Source organism: Cupressus sempervirens, chromosome 11 (genome assembly GCF_028749045.1).
Source record: "Cupressus sempervirens isolate cs-2001-9-10 chromosome 11, ASM2874904v1, whole genome shotgun sequence".
NCBI classification, from domain to species: Eukaryota; Viridiplantae; Streptophyta; class Pinopsida; order Cupressales; family Cupressaceae; genus Cupressus; species Cupressus sempervirens.
In genome coordinates, this window is record NC_143128.1 from 6,305,628 (window position 1) to 6,322,403 (window position 16,776).

The 16,776-nt window shown below is 36.7% G+C and overlaps 1 pseudogene; it reads right to left on the minus strand.

Moving 5' to 3' along the window:
• Positions 1-4,772: 4,772 nt before the first annotated feature.
• Positions 4,773-6,713, minus strand: LOC149527954 (mitochondrial carnitine/acylcarnitine carrier-like protein pseudogene; annotated as a pseudogene).
• Between the last annotated feature and the right edge of the window lie 10,063 nt (positions 6,714-16,776).

Sequence of the window (16,776 nt, forward strand, 5' to 3'; positions counted from 1 at the left end):
GCAGGTTCATTTTTTGGATAGAAATGAACAGTGATATATTGTCTTGGTTTTAGAATGGGCAATGACACAACAAATCAAGAAAAAACTTTGTCTACACAAGTGAGAGGTAAGTAATAAAAGAGTGTTTTGAGGGATGAGAGAGGTATATTGGCGAGTCAAGGAATGAAACATTTGTAGAGATTGTGTTTCCAAGGCAAGGAATGAATTTGTTTTGTTGTTGTAGAGATATTTGTAACTGTTATGCGTTGAACAGTAAAGTCATAAAATTTTGATTTTTTTTTAGAGGGTTGTAGAGGTTAGAACGTGAACGTAGGGGATTTTGTGGGAAGAGTCTAATACATTGATTGGGAAGTAGAATCTGAGTCAAATTCTCAATTAGAAACACATATAGTTTTGTTGTTGCAACATACAAATGTGCAATTTTTCAGATTTGACAGTAAAGAGAGATTTTAAAAGTTGTCCCAGAATTCAAATGTAAAGTTTGGAACTATGAATGATTTTTAAATGGATACTGTAATGAGAACCATACGATCATATGTAGCTCATGCACATGAAGTACAGGGTGAGTTTCTTAATGTTTGCAAGGATTCTATCCTATTTGTTTATGATCCAGTAAAATGGTGGTGTCTAGCCTCAATTGAATTATATTTTTCTGGAAGGAATTTCAGCATCCCAAATGAGAAGTTCGAGATTGTGAATTGCTCTATATCACATTGAATGTAGGAAGGTTAGGAGTCACAGCTCTAGATTTGAGTCTAAATCTCTGTACTTTTATTTAAATTTGAATACATAATCCTTGGAGTCACAGCATTACTTGAAGGTTTTAGCTGTTGATGTTGTGTAGGGAGTCACAACTCTACTTGAGTCTTAGATAGATTTCAAAGACTCTTGGGATGAGAAATTTTGGAGTGCTTATTCTACACTCTCTTACAATCATTTGAGTTACAAAAGCGAATATATCTTTCTGTTCATGTCCAGTGTGCTACTCAGAGGCAGGGCAGTTTGGCAATAACAAGAAATGGATTCATCAAGAGTTCTCAGGTTGTAGTCTAAATATGTTAAGGGTTCTTTTGTGTTCAACATAACTTGGATTGGCCTTGTAGATGGGTCAAGGAAATTAAAGTTATTCTAATTTTCAAACCCGTGATTGGATGATAAGGAAATAATAGACTTACTAGTTTTGAAATTGCGGGTATTTCCTGCAAAGAAAGACATGGGAGAGGTTTTCTTAGGTGAAATATTATGAGTCTTTGTTGTCTTCTGATTTTCTCCATTAAAAAAGAAGGTAAAGTGCATCTTTAACACAAACTTGTGTATTCAATCTAATATCTATCACACGCTTCCTGCTATAGATTTGAGGAGTTGTATAGGGAGCATGAGAGCCAAGAATAGATCTAACATCATCACAGTCAAAGAACAAGTTAGTTGGAGAACAGGACTCATCATCAAAGTTCAAATTTATCTAGTGGTATCTATGAATCTCTAAGACACATGATGCCTCTATCAGTTTGACTTCTTCATTTCCAGGACTCCCAAAAAATGTCATCCCACTCTTCGTCAATAACTTTGAGGAGACAAGCGTGCTGCTCTAGTAGTGTTTCATGAACTTGATAAGTCTGTCAGAATTTAAACAAGCTCAGAAGGCTCCCAATGATTCACAATCTGACTTGCTACATCTGTAGAGCATTCCCAGCAGCAACACTCTTATGGGAACAATCAAAACTTTATATCCTTGACCTTATTTGATAGTGATCTACTTTTTTTGGCATTTAACTAATGGAACAATGAACATGAAACTCTACTCTAAATCATCAAATACCTCTCAAGGATAGTGAAGAGAAAAATTGGAGTACGACTGAAAGGATTACCATTAAGCATAATGGTATGTGATGTTTACTTAAATACAATCCCATTTTGGGATTAAGGGGTTGGACTTTTCAATTATTTGAAGTTGAGAAACCAATGAAAAAATTTAATACTCTGTAATTTTCTGCTTTTTCTCAGTTTCGGTCATCTTGTGCTTGGAATAATGGATTAATTGTGACATGAAGTTGATTTTGTTTGAAGCATTTGTTAGTCTAATTTCCCATAAAACTTATTTGGTTTAAATCCATCGAGTTTCAAGGGAGTTTTAAAGAAAATTTGAAGAGAATAAATTACTAATTTTCTTAACTTTTACTGCAACTTTGTTGTCCTAAAGTGAACTGTTCCCTTGTTTTAATTCTTGGTGGCTCAAGGAATATATGCTTCGAAAGTAGAGTGATTCTACGTTTTTATACAATTGGTTTGGATCAACTTCATCAAGTAGGGAGGAAGTTATATATTTTTTCCTAAATAGGCCTGTTGCAATTTAGGGTAACCAGTGACCATAAAACATCAAATTCATTTTATTTTACATGGTGGGAAGGACAATAAATTGGTGATATTTATTCCTGTAATGTACTCTTTCATATACCAAAGCATTAGGTTGCAATACTATGATTTGAATGAGTTATTTTGTTTCCCTAATACTGCTGCAGTAGTGATTAGACTGGTAGAGACAGAGTTGAGATTGATATCTATTGTATAGAGGCCATGAAAAATATCAAAGGATGATTAATAAATCCCTTCAACTTATGAATAGTTAGTATTTATAATTGAATGTGAGGCCAACATTTATTGTGGATAGGGGATATAGAGTGATGATAGTCTAGTATAGATTGCAAGCTATCTTTTTTTCCCGTCAATGACACAAATATCATTTTAAAGGCCAATATTTTTCATCCATTTTTATTGGAGATTGTGTGTGTGAATCCAATCTAAGTGTGGGTATTCCATTGTATGATGTTGTTACAAAACAAAGTTCTCCATCTCTTTGATATGTTAACAAAAATTGTGAAAGTTGTCCCAAGTTTGTGTATTGGATCTTTATCATATTGATGGTCAATGTGATGAGGTTACAAAATATTATGGTTGTGTTATCTTGAAAGGTTCTTAAATTTATTATGTTTAATGTTTTTGAATGGTTTGAAAGCCAAATGGATATTTCCTTAAAGCTCTTGTAAAATAATCAATAGTGTGAGTTTTGTGTTTGCCCTAGGCCTCTACATGATTTTTAGAGCCATCATGGCATTGGGGATAATTATCATGCTATACAAGGCATCTTTATTCAGTGACAAAACGATGAGTTTCACATGCCTGTACATGCAAATGCCTATTTCTTGAATCTATCATTCTAATTTTAGATGAATTTCATGGTGAATGAGGAGGATTTGAATGGACTTTAAATAGTCATAGAGTAAATGGAACATGATCCTCAAATTGGATAAAAGATTCTTTATAATATTGTGATGTATAAATTTACACAAAGGGATCACTTTGTACAAGATTTTTGTGAGACAACTTGAACATTGTTGCTATAGACAGCGAATCAAAAAAGATTCAAGCATTATGTCAGTGCTTAACATTTCAGTTAATTGTCCTTGTGGCTCTGTTAACATTTTACAAATGTTGATTTGTCATCTTTAGTTGTTGGTTCCCAGCTCTTTTTCCTTGCACATCTATTTATATTCATAATGGTTTGTGGGTTACTCTTATTGGGTTAAGCCTTGTTTGTATTAAATTTTTTTGCTTGCTTTTCTCAATTTATTGTAATTTACTTTGAGTCTAGGACAAGTTTTCTGAGTTCTTTTCTATTATATCTGATGCACATTCAAGTCTGTAAATCTATTCTTGGTCATTCATGGTTGTTAATATAGTTTCTTTCTTTCTTTATTCCTTTGCATTATAATACAGGTTGTTACAAAAGAAAAGTTAGTTTGTGATCCATTGGAAGTAAATCCTGAGGATATGGTCCACTTTACAATGGAAGATGCAGGTCAGTCATAATGATAGACTTGAATATTCATACCAATTTCTAGGTTCACTCATGTTATTTTTCACTAGTAGGAGTAAAGTATAATATTCATACCAATTACTGAATTCATATTAACTTTAGTTAGTCCATTTGGTAGTTTGACCACAGTTATTGGCATAGTTAGCAAAAGATTTATCATTTTGGAGCTAGTACTTGTAGATTTATCCAAATGCATTATGTACTAGAGTTTATGTCAAGTCAAATTTCCATAATACTTAGTTAGAAATGCAATCTAAACTTAGTTTTAGGGCAATAATAGAGTCAATTTGATAAATGTGTATTCAACACATTAAGCACACACAAAGAGCTGGTTTGATAATGTTTTCAACACACGTGTATTTAGTAAGTGTTGGTTTGATTCAACCCACACGTTTATTAAACACAGAACCCACACATGTATTAAGCACAAATACAAAACTACTCTTGAACCTATTTGATACTACCATACAATTCAAATTTGAAACAGACAACACAGTTACAGCATACAATTATATTGTTGGCAAATGAGATGTGGACTAAAATCATGTAACTGTTGTATTTTCCTTTCAGTTGTATGTTAAGAATTACAAGATCAATGAGATATGAACTTGCTTGTAAATGACAAAATAACTGATGTAAAAACAACAAAATTGTGAAGTCTATATATAGTCTCTAATACTGAGGCAAACAACTTTTAGGCCTTGAGAAAGACAGATGAAATTTCATTAAATATGAATAAAAGACCATGAAAATAAATCATTTTCATTAAAAGAGATGATTAAAATTTGTGAAACTGTAGAATTGAAACCAGCTTTCAAAGGAAGAAAGTGCTCATTCCCCAAATAATTTTTTGTTGTTGAAATTGTTCAATACACCATAATTCTAGGTAAATATTCTATCATCCCAAACTTGACCTTGTAACCTCATAGGCAAGGAAACATGCAGCATTGACGGGAACACTTCTAGCCATGGCAAGCCCAAAGCCATTGTACAAACCATTGATTCCTTCAGAAGCATCAATTTTCTTAAATGCATCGATTGAACCAAAGTACTTTGGCTGGTGGTACTTATCAACCTGGATAACACTTTTCACAACATCAGTTGGATATACATCCATCCAGAAAGCATGACCAACAAGCCCACCTGATGTAAGGAGAGCACTTTGGCTCAATCCAGAAGTATCTCATCCTCCAACCAAATACTGCTTTATTCCCTCATAGACACCAAAAATAACTGTATTTCCAGGCACTTCTCATTTTAAAGTAGGAGTTAGACCCTTAAATAGTCCTAAAATCCCTCCGACTTTAAAACATGTGTGGCTACCCTGATTGGTCCATTGTATTTGATGGAAGTTGCTACTACTGTGGATGCACCTATTTTATAGGAATTTGGAAGGCCTCAATATAAATATTATATGCTTATTTTTTAGGGAAAACAATTGATTTACCAATAATATATTATCGGGTGCATCAGCAGGGCTCAAATGATGTACAAATGAATTGCACTGAACTGTTAAGGTTTAATCTATGATTCCATGCAATGAGAGGTTGATTCTAATGGGTTTGAACTTTCAAAGAAATCTCAAGATTTCTATGCACCATGCTGGATGCTCAACAATGTAGATCTATTTCCCATTGTATAAAGAAAACCTCAACAGTTCAGCTCAATGCTTAAAGCCTGCTGATGTACTTCATTATTTATTATCAAGAATGGTGAAGTTTACACTAATCACATCGCAATACAACACCAGTCTCTGTAATCCATGATTGCTAATTCTAAAAATGCAGTCAATTGAGCTAGAGTTAACCTCGAAGCTGGAAACTTAGAAGTGTACAAAGAAATTACCAAATGAACAAATTAGGGGGAAAAAAAAAAAAAAAAACTTACCTATCGTTGTCCCAGCAGTGGTAACTACAGCAGCTTCTCCAGTGGCAAGGGCACTTTGAGCTTGCAATCTATACTTCACTAGATCATTTGGGCATGCTAGCATTGACACAACAACGCCTGCCCCTCCTCCACAAATTATCTATTGTTCCACAGAAAGGAGAACCGTAGGTGTTTTTCTAACTAAGGCTTCCATCTACCCTCTTGCAGTAAAGAGAACTGCATTCAGTGTTGCCACTATCGCTAATGGAGATCCCATTCCTTTGTATAGGCCTTGGGGGCCCTTTGCTGTAATTGTCTGTTGAACAACATCCATGGCCCCAGCATAGTGTGGAGGTTGGCTTGGAGGAGTTACTGGCTGACTCTGCAAATTTAGCTATATATTGAATAACTTTAAAGCCAGTTACTTTATCTATATCAACAGTTACAATGCAACAGAATCTATAGGAATGAAATTTTTCCTTCTCACACAATCATAAGCCAACCTATATAACTCATACTCTTGAATGGAATAAAAATGGGGGCTTCAAACTTAACAAGTTCCCAATACATATAGAGACCCTAATCTTACCAAGAAAAACTTAAACATACATTTTTTTCGCATGCAACATCTAATGTGTTAAAGTGCTAGATAGCACATGACCACAACCTTCCAAACTCTCTTTCAACAGGAGGTTTTTCTGAGCAATTCCAACTCTTAAAATAAATATACCTCAACTATAAGGAATATTAATATACACCGTGTGCTCAAATGAAACTTCCTAAACAATAAAATATATAGTTTAGTTATTAAAAACTGAGTGTACGTAAATAACCAGCCATATACCTTTCCATACAAAATAGAATCAATTATTGATATCATCAGGATACTAGACACATTCTCACTACCAAACAATAAAAGAATCTTTCTAAATAATCCAACTATGGATGACACAGTATTTTTGGGCTTTGCCATCATAAGTAATTAAATGAACAACTGTGCAAACATAGCTAATGCTGAGATTTTTTCAACAACAAGATAAATTAAACCCATACTGTTCTAATTCATATTAGTTGAACAAATCTTGGAAAATTTAGATTTTACAGAAAAGAACAATTCTTGCTATTCTAATTACATTCCATACAAAACCAGTACCCATCCTACTAGAACATTATAACGTCAAATCCATCCTTTCAGAGATGGTACAAAAAAGCATTTTGAAATGAATATCAATAGATATTTTGGTCTCACACAAACTACAACTCCAAATAAAAGTTAAAAATATATATAAACAAGTTACTTTTGAAATCAACATACTTAAGACGAATTTCAAGAGTATGACGCCATAATCAAATACCAAGTACAAAAAGTCAACTATGTTCTTAATAATTGAAACAAGATTCATGTTGGTGAAGAGTAAGTAGGAGAATTTCATGCTAGTTAGGTGCCAAAGGATCACTAACAAAATGATTCCTGAAGTCAGTACCATTGGCAAAACAACTTGAAATATTGAAGATCACTCTTCCCTTGAGTTATAAAGGAGAGTGATAATGAACTGCTGAAAAACTGTCTTCCCTTCAGCTATAAATGACAATCATGATGAATGATTTCATTTACTACAATAATTTTTCTAACCCCCATGCAACTGGATCCATCTTTTCTAATGGTCAAGGTTCTTTTAATGGACTTCCAATTTTATCAACTATTCCTAGTTCCCAATCAGGTGCAAGATGATGGGGACATTATTCAAGATATGGATTGTGATAGAGTGATAAGATAAATTTTTTTCCTCTATTAATTGGTCTCAAAAATCTGTTACAGATGACAGCATATCATAGAGAGTTGGAATACACAAGGAGGTGGGTAAAAACGGAGGAACATAGGTTACAAAGGGACAGAGTCAAGTTCACCTATGACCTCATGGAAGACTTAGAATCACATTCAGATGAAGAACCAGATTGAGAAAAAGGCAAAGCTTCTCAACTTGAAGGATCAAAGAAAGAACAGGTGGTGAAAGAGAAAAATAAAGATGAAAATCTCAATGACTCTTGACATCAAAATGATGAAAATATTTGTCTATGCCTAATCTAGACGACCCAGTGAATTTTTTTCTTACTTTGTCTGTCTTTCAACTCCACTTCTACATTAGCATAAAGAAGTCTCTGCATCTCAAGCAATATCTCTTGATACTCAACAATGTTCAACATTTGATTGACTCTGATTGTTCATATTCCCAAACTACTTTGTCTTGAATGCTCTTCTTCATCCTATAGACTTCTTTTTTGGTCTTGGAACAACTTTCAAGCTTACATGCATCATTGCCCTATGGATTTCAAGAGCGTTCTAACGACCCCTTATTCTTACTATTCTCTTCCATTCAAAACATGGAGTGACAAACTCAACCTAACCTAAAAGGAGCAAAAGAAAATTGGAATGGTTCTTGTCTACAACAAGGCATGTGTGCAAGGCACAATGTTGTGTAACACAAAAAATTTGTCGATGTCAACCAATTATTTTGTCATCAAAGAAGAGAAGAATCATTAAAGAAAAAACTTCAAAGAAATTATTGTTCATTTCAAAAACCAAAACCAACAAATATTGAACAAAGAAGTTCAGAGCATTGTTGCAGTGTAGTGGTAACACAACTTGGCAATTATGATGGAGAATGTAAATAAATAAATTTGGTTGTGTTGAAAAAGTTTTCAGGGAGAATGTGGAGAAGCGTTGGTTGCTGTCTGGGCTAGGATTTTTCCTCTAGCCTATTCTTGGTGTTTGATCTTTACTATTTTTCTATTCTGTTTGGATTGCTAGCTACTGGACATAATTTGCGTCTGTGTTTTTGGAAATCTTTTGCAGTCAATTTTGGATTGGGGTTTTATTGTTTGCATGGAAGGGCCTGGGATTTCTTCTCTGTTGGTGAGAACAGATGGTTCTTCTCCAACTATGCATGCAATGCGATCTGAATCGTTTTATTCAGGGGAGAGCTCCAAGCTAAAAAAAGTTAATGGTTGTTTTTTGTGTAGCCATGATCGCCCTGTTCTGGTTATTCCTCCAATAGCTATAATGGAGGACATTGATTATTGGACCAAGCATGCTTTGATATGCAAATTTCTTGGAATCTAAATTTCTCTATCTGCTCTTGAGGCATGGATCCGTCGCTCATGGCAGGTGGAAGGCGATATGGAGATTATGTTGGTAGGGAATAGTTATTTTTTTGTTCTATTCTCTTGCATGTCTGATCGGGATTGTATTTTTGAAGGAGGCCCTTATTTCTACAAACATGTGGGGTTATTTGTCAAACCTTGGCATTTAGGTTTTAATTTTGCTGAGGATATCCCTTCAACAGTGCCAGTTTGGGTCCGCTTGCCTCGTCGTCCCTTGGAATTTTGGCGTGAAGACATCCTTCGAAAAATTACTGCTTTGTTGGGGAAGCCGGCTGCAATTGCACATCAATCCCTCGATAAAAAGGTTATTTCTTATGCTAGAATTTGTGTTGAAATTAATTTGAATAACCCATTACCAGATTCTTTGGAAATTTGTATGGGGGATTCTTCTTGGGTGCAGCAGTTAGATTATGAATCCCTCCCTTTCCGTTGCTAGATTTGTCATGAGTATGGTCATTTACAGTGTCAGTGCCCCCGTAACTCAAGTTTCAAAGGAGTGGATGGTTCTACAGCTGGCAATGCTGGTGGTTTGGCAGATACTATAGGGAAAGGACAATCTCAAATGGCTAATACTACCAAGGGAATGAATTCGCAAGATGCTACAAGTAAGGGTAAGGCTCAAATGTAGGGACAATCTCAAAGTAAGATTATTTGATTCAGGTTTTAACCGCTTTGAGGTGCTGGATAGTATGGTTCTAGAGGAGGGTATTCCTCCTCCTATCTCTTCTGATCTAGTTTGCCCAAATGAGAGATCTGTTCCTAATGATGCTTGTGGGGCATCCCAAGTTGTAGTATATCAGAACTGTGAGGTCCCTGTAGCTCCTGTGACAGAGGCTCTAGTGACTCCTGCAATATTGGAGGATAATGATGTTGTTTTAGCTGACTTGGTTAAGGATGTGCTACCATCAGGGAAGGGCAAGGGATCTCCTCTCCCCTTGGGGTTGATGTCTCGACCCTTTAAGTGGGCTTCTTCTACTCCCCCTCTAAGGAGTGGGCGCAAAACAGACCAAGAGAAGATTAAACTCACAGGAGATATATTGATTGAGTCTGGTTCAGTGAAACCTTTGGATTCTCATTTTCCCAATTCTACCCAATGATGATTATTCTCTCATGGAATGTAAGGGGGTTGAATAGCATCCCTAGACAAAAGGCTATTCATAACTTGGTGGTTGATCATAGTCCTGATGTTTTTTGTATCCAAGAGACTAAGCTCTCTGTGGAGTCTATGGTCCAACATGCCTCTAGTATTTGGTCTCGTGGCCAATGCCAGTGTGTTGGGGCAACATGTAGTGTGGGTGGTTTAGCTATATTTTGGGATCCTCAAAAAATTTCTCCTCTTGGCTGAATGTCTTCTCGCTCAGCTCTCTCTATGGTAGCTTCTGCTCTAGACTCAGGAGAGGTAATCATGGTTACTAATGTGTATGCACCTGTTGATCTTGTGGGAAAGGAGGAACTTTGGGAACATATTCAATATGTTAGAAATTGTCATCCTTATCATCCTTGGGTGTTAGCAGGGGACTTTAATTCAATTTTAAGTCTGGAGGAGAAGCATGGTGGTTTGGCTAGATTGGGGCCTTCTTCTTCTCTTCTTTGGCAACACATATCTCTTTTGCATCTCTCTGATGTTAAGCCTTCTAATGGTCTCTATACCTGGAATAATTGCAGGACTGGTGTTGCTACTATCTCAGAACGTCTAGATAGATTTCTTGCTTCTTGCTTCTGGGTTAGTGGCACCCTTACTATCCCTTCAGAAATCCTTGATTGGAGGGGTTCAGATCATTGGCCAATCAAATTTTCTGCTATAGGGGCTTATGTTCCGAAGCATCCTCCTTTTAAGTTCCAGTTGATGTGGCTTCGTGATTCCTCTCTTCATGATTTTGGTTTTCTTTGGTGGAAAGATGGTGCTCCTGCATATGGTACTACAATGTTCTCATTTTCTAAAAGGCTTCAATATGTTTAAAGGAAACTCAAGATATGGAATAGGGAATGCTTTGGGAACCTTCACTTTATGAAGAGGCTTGCTCAAGAAGATCTTGATGTCATCACAAGGGAGATTAGAGATCAAGGTTTCTTAGAGGGTCTTGGCAAGGCTGAATCCCTTGCTTCTAGAGCTCTAGAAGAATGGGAACTTCGAGAGGAAATTTTTTGGAAGAAAAAGGCTAGAGTTGATTGGCTCCAGGAAGGTGATCGAAACACTGCCTTTTTCCATAAAACAATGCAATCTCGCCGAAATTAGAGCACTATCTCTTCTTTGGTTAATTCTCAAGGTATCCAACTGAATTCCTTGTCAGCTTTGTTCCAGGAGGCTATTTGGTACTTCTCTACCCTCTTCTCTAAGGACTCTTGTCCTGCTGATAATGAAGAAAATCTTATTTTGTCTTGTATTCCTTCCCTTATCACTCAGGAAATGAATGATTATCTCATGCATCCTATCTCTTTGGAAGAGCTGGAGGAGGAGGTCTTTGGCATGCCTAAGGGGAAGGCTCCTAGTCCTGATGGCTTTCCAGTTGAATTCTTTCAGGAATGTTGGGACATCATTAATCATGATTTGTTGGAGGTGGTTAAAGAATCCTATGCTAGCAAGCAGATGCTTCGAGCTTTGAACTCTACATTCTTGACTCTTATTCCTAAGAGAGAGGGTTTCTAATCAATTGGAGTTTTCTAGACCAATTTCCTTATGTAATGTGGTTTACAAAGTTATTACTAAGTTGATTGCTGAGAGACTGAAAAGGTGGCTTCCCATTATTATCTCAGAAGAACAAGGTGGTTTTGTTGCTGGCAGACAAATTTTGGATGGGGTGGTTATTGCTACTGAGGCTATTCACTCTATGGCTACTTCAAGGGAGAGAGCCATGTTTGTTAAGCTAGATATGGCTAAGGCCTATGATAGAGTTAAATGGAGCTTCCTAAGGAGTATTTTTCTTTCTTTTGGATTTAGCTCTGACTGGGTGAGTTGGATTATGAGTTGTGTTACTTCTGCCTCTTTTTCTGTTCTTATTAATGGTCAACCTTCTCAACTATTTGGTGCTTCTAGAGGCCTCCGCCAGGGTGACCCTCTCTCCCCATATCTATTGATCATCATGGTTGAAGGCTTGGGCAGATTCATTAAGCATCAGGTGTCCCAGAATTCCATTCAAGGCTGGCGGTGGGGTAATGGCTTACCTTCTCTTTCCCATCTTCAATTTGTTGATGATTCTTCTCTTGCCGGTCTTGCTAGGATCAAGGAAGCTAAAGCCTTTCAACATGGTTTGGATGTTTATTTGGTAGCTTCAGGCCAAAAAGTTAATGAGCATAAATCTTCCATTTACTTTTTTAACACTCTTGATTCTATTCAGCACAAGATTGTTGGTATCCTATGGTTTTGAGATAGGATCACTTCCTTTGACTTATCTTGGCATTCCTATTGCTGTTTCTAGGCAGCCACGTCTCTTCTGGCAAAATTTGATTACCAAGCTTCAGGATAAGGTAAATCATTGGACTCATAGATGGTTTTCTACTGCTGCCTAGGTTACTCTTCTTCAAGCTGTTATCCAAGCTCTTCCTACTTATAGAAGCATGGTTCACACTGCACCTATTTACTTTCTCAAGGAGTTTGATGCTCTTTCTTGACAATTCCTTTGGAGTGGTAATTTGCGTAGTACTAAATGGAGCTTGGTTAATTGGGCAGCTATTTGTAAGCCTAAAAAGGAGGGTGGTATTGGTCTTCGATCTGCTCTATTGAGTAGTCTAGCTTTGGCTGCTAAACTTTATTGGCGATGGTGCTCTAGAAAACATCAACTTTTGGCTCGTATTATCACTCATAAATATTTTCATGGTGCTGATCCTTGCTCTATTTTTGCACTTCCTCTTGAAGGTCGTGGGTCAATGGTTTGGCATACTTTGAAGACAGGTGCGATGTTGGTGAAGAGGGGTCTGATTTGGATATGTAAAGGAGGTTCTCAGGCTTTGTTTTGGTCTGATGCTTGGGATGGATTCCCTTCCATTTTATCCATATACCCTCATCTTCAGCCTCTTTGTGACTCTTTTCTTGCCACTGGATGGGATAAAGTGGCAGATGGAAGCATTCTTCTGATTGGCCTCCTGGAGGTACAGACATGGATCATCAGGAGCTTTCTCCCATCTGTTCTTACATTGCTCCTATTCTACTGAGATATGGCACCTTTGGTGGAGTGCTTGGGGTTGCTCTTTTCGGCATGCTTCCTCTTTTCCTAAGTTCTGGGCCCGCTTGGGTAGTGCTCCCTCCAAGTCTTCTTCTCTCCATGCTGCTTGGATTGCTGGCCCATCTTTCATGCTTTGGCATATCTGGTTGGAGAGGAATCGTCGCATATGCCAAGATGTTTGGCTTGGTTTTTTGAATCTTTGGTGGAAAATATCACATTCTCTTCAGGAAACTATTCTTGTGAAGTGTGAGCTTGATGGGGGTATGGATCCGATTGATCTTGCTATCTGTAATCGCCTCAATTTTCATCTGCAAGATGGGGCTGTAGCTCATAGGTTTCCTTCTATGTCCAGGCAGCTTCACCATCAAAGGAAGGGTCAGGTTAACCGGGATGGGCACTGGACTCCTCCTCCCTGTGGAGTTCTAAAATTTAACACTCATGGTTCTTCCCGTGGGAATCCTGGTCCGGCTGGTATTGGCAGAGTGGCTCGTTGTAGTTTTGGGGATGTTAAATTTTTCTTCTCAGTTCATAAGGGTGGTTATACTAACAATCTCATGGAAGCTCAAGCTATTTTATATGCTGTGGAACAGTGTTGCTTGCGGAGATGGAGTAAGATTATCTGTGAGTCTGATTCACAGGTGGTGGTGAACATGCTTTCTTCACAAGAACTTGAGGATGTTAGTTGGCACCTGGCCACTATTGTTAAGAAGATTCTTTTCTTCTCTTCCTCTTTTTAGTTCATTAGGTTCACGTATATTCCTTGTGAATGGAATAGAACTGCTGATTGTTTAGCCAAATGGGCTTCTAGTCATGATTCAGGTTGGAATATTAGGGATAGGAGGCAACTGTCCTTTGAGATGGTTCAAGAATTTGATGATCTTATGGCTCAGGATCGAGCTCCTTGTTGAGCTCTCTTTGTTGTATTCCTTTCTATCTTAATAAATTTTTACCCCTCTTTTTGCAAAAAAAAATAAAATAATAAATTTGGTTGTATGGACTTATTCAGCAGTACACAGTTGTGGTCCACATTATTTGTAGTTAAACAAAACTATAATTGTAGGTGAATGATTACATAACATTTTGATCAAACCATACATCATTGAGTTGTATAGACAAACATGTCAAGTGACAGATGACAATAGCTAAGCTAAACAATGGAGAGAACATTTACTGTGAAGAAGAATAGAAATCAGCAAATGAAAAAAATTGTGGCATTGGTGAGGAAAACTCTAAGTAGAGGGTTGTTGATAATTATGTTGAATGTAAAAATTGAAAGATAAGATAATTGAAGACGAATCCTATTTCAATGGAGGATTGCTAGGATGCAAGCAGAGGTTAATAGAAAAATAGCTTGTCTTGATTTCAAATAAAGTCATGAATCATGAATTTGGTTTTTTTGATAGAAGAGACATATTTATAATAAAGGAAGCCTGTAAACAGAGAACTAAAACCCCATGCAAGCCGCACAATCTATAAGGTGATAATCTATATTTAGAGAAAACAAATAAAGCACATTACTAGAAAATCATCAAGATAATGTATAAAAATAGTAGGTTGCTCAAATCATATATAGAATGTTTTTATTATCAAAATATACTATAGACTAAGGCAACGAAACTTATTAAATAGTTGCAAATCAGAGCTAACGGAGACCAGTGGGCAAAGAGAAACATTTAAGGCAGAATAACAACCTTTCCCTGTACAAGTTTTAGAGGCAAACAAATATCTAATCAACACTCTTGTAAACTAAAACACATTAGTCAACAAAAAAGTGCTTGAATTCTTCATCCAATGAAATGATTCAAAACCCACAAAATATGAAAGAAGATTACATTTGCCACATGCTAGAAATGCCCATTTTCATGTAGGAGTGGCTTTTACATGGGTGTCAATAACTTGCAAAGCTTGGCACATTTCTTTTGCAGCCAAGTCTCTTTTGGTGGTTGTGTATTTTTTTGCACTTGTGGCCTAGGGTGTCAAAACCTTCTTAACAAAAAATCATTTAAGTATAGACCATGTGTGCATAAAAATGTGAGATGCACAAAATTAGTCATGTTATGGTCACTCAATTTTTATTATTATGGGATCTCCCTATGAGGGAGATTGCTTAGTTCTCCCAATCTCATGTTCTATCTAGTTGGATTGCAAACAAGGAACCCCCAAGGATTCCAAGGGATTTTTATTGAAGAAACACATTTACATCATTACGTGATATCAATGAAGAGCTCTGCTTCAAAATTTTATGCTCTTTTTTTATGAGTGATAAAATTCTAGTCTCTATCCAACAACAGATATGAAAAATTTGGGGGCTAATTCATGTGTGGTTTCGATCATACTTTTATGGTGCATATATTAAGTTTGATTCCCAAATTCAGTGGCATAAGGTAGTATAATAATATATGTGACTGCCCCAAAGTAGGTAAATGGGCTAGGAGGTTATGTCAATGTACAATAAAAAGTTCTAACAAGAGTGCACTCTATGAAAATAATATAAAAGAATTAAAATGCTCAAAAGGAAATAAAGCAATACAATATAGCTAGCCATGTGAAGGGAACAAAATCCTCAAACTGCAAGGGTTGATGAAGATTGGAAGGATTGAATGAAACTTCAATCAAATATCTCTAGAAGGGCCTAAAAGGGAGGAACCATCAATGCCATCATCAATCACTTGAAAGGACAGATGCACAATCTGGGAAAGCTCATTGGGGAATGCCTAAGGCTAGGGTAGGCAGGCATGATTGTGCAATGAGGAAGCAAAGAGCTTCCTCTAGACTCTCTTCTAACACCTGATGCTAGTGTAAATCTTGTAGAAGTGAATGTCCATCGCAGAATCCATTTTGTAAGTGCTCATAAATCTAGTGAACCAATTTTATTAGCAGCATTGATATGATCAAAGCTAATTTTGTGTGAACCATTCCCTGTCCATGTAGAAAATGACTTCCCCTTCCTGTATGGTTTGGCAGCCAAAAACTAAAATTTTGAAAGGCAAAATATGGCTAAAATAAAAAAGCTAAAGTAGAAAGGAAGTGAGTTGATTTGTAGGATGTTCAAGATTACACTCAATGTAGAGGAAAGAGTTGCCAGCAGGAAGTAAACAATTGACTTTAGGATTACTTGCTGATTGAGTAGGTCCTCATAGGCCATGAGTTGCTTCTTGATAACAGAGATCATATTGGTCATTTGGAGAGCTAAATTAGCACAAACCAATTGGACTTTAATTTGTAGGGGAAGAAAGGTTAAAGAGAGGGGACCCTTACAATAGAACTTCCAAATGTGGTTAGCGATAAAATGGTGAAAGTAATTGGTGATCTCGTAGTGGGAAATGGAAAATCTGGGAATTACTTTTTAGGACCTAGGAAAATGGAAGATGGTAGGAAACATGGTCATGAGGAAGGGTTGTAGCAATGCAACATGTGAGTAAAACCAGCAGAATTGCTGGTTGGACTTAACCTAAACATAGAATGGGGAAGAGGAGGGTGGTTATAGGAATTTAAGCCATTTCTTAATTGGAAGTTTTGCATGGAGAAGTTTACATGTAGTGAGGGGTGATTTTGAATAAGTCTTGTACCACCCTATTAACAACTCATGTAGTGAGGGGCAATTCTAAATAAGCTTTTTGCCCTACTAACAGCTAGAGGATTTCCATTGAATTGGATCAACTAATACTAGCAGATTGATAAAGTAGCAAAGTTAAGCCCACTACTAAAAAAATA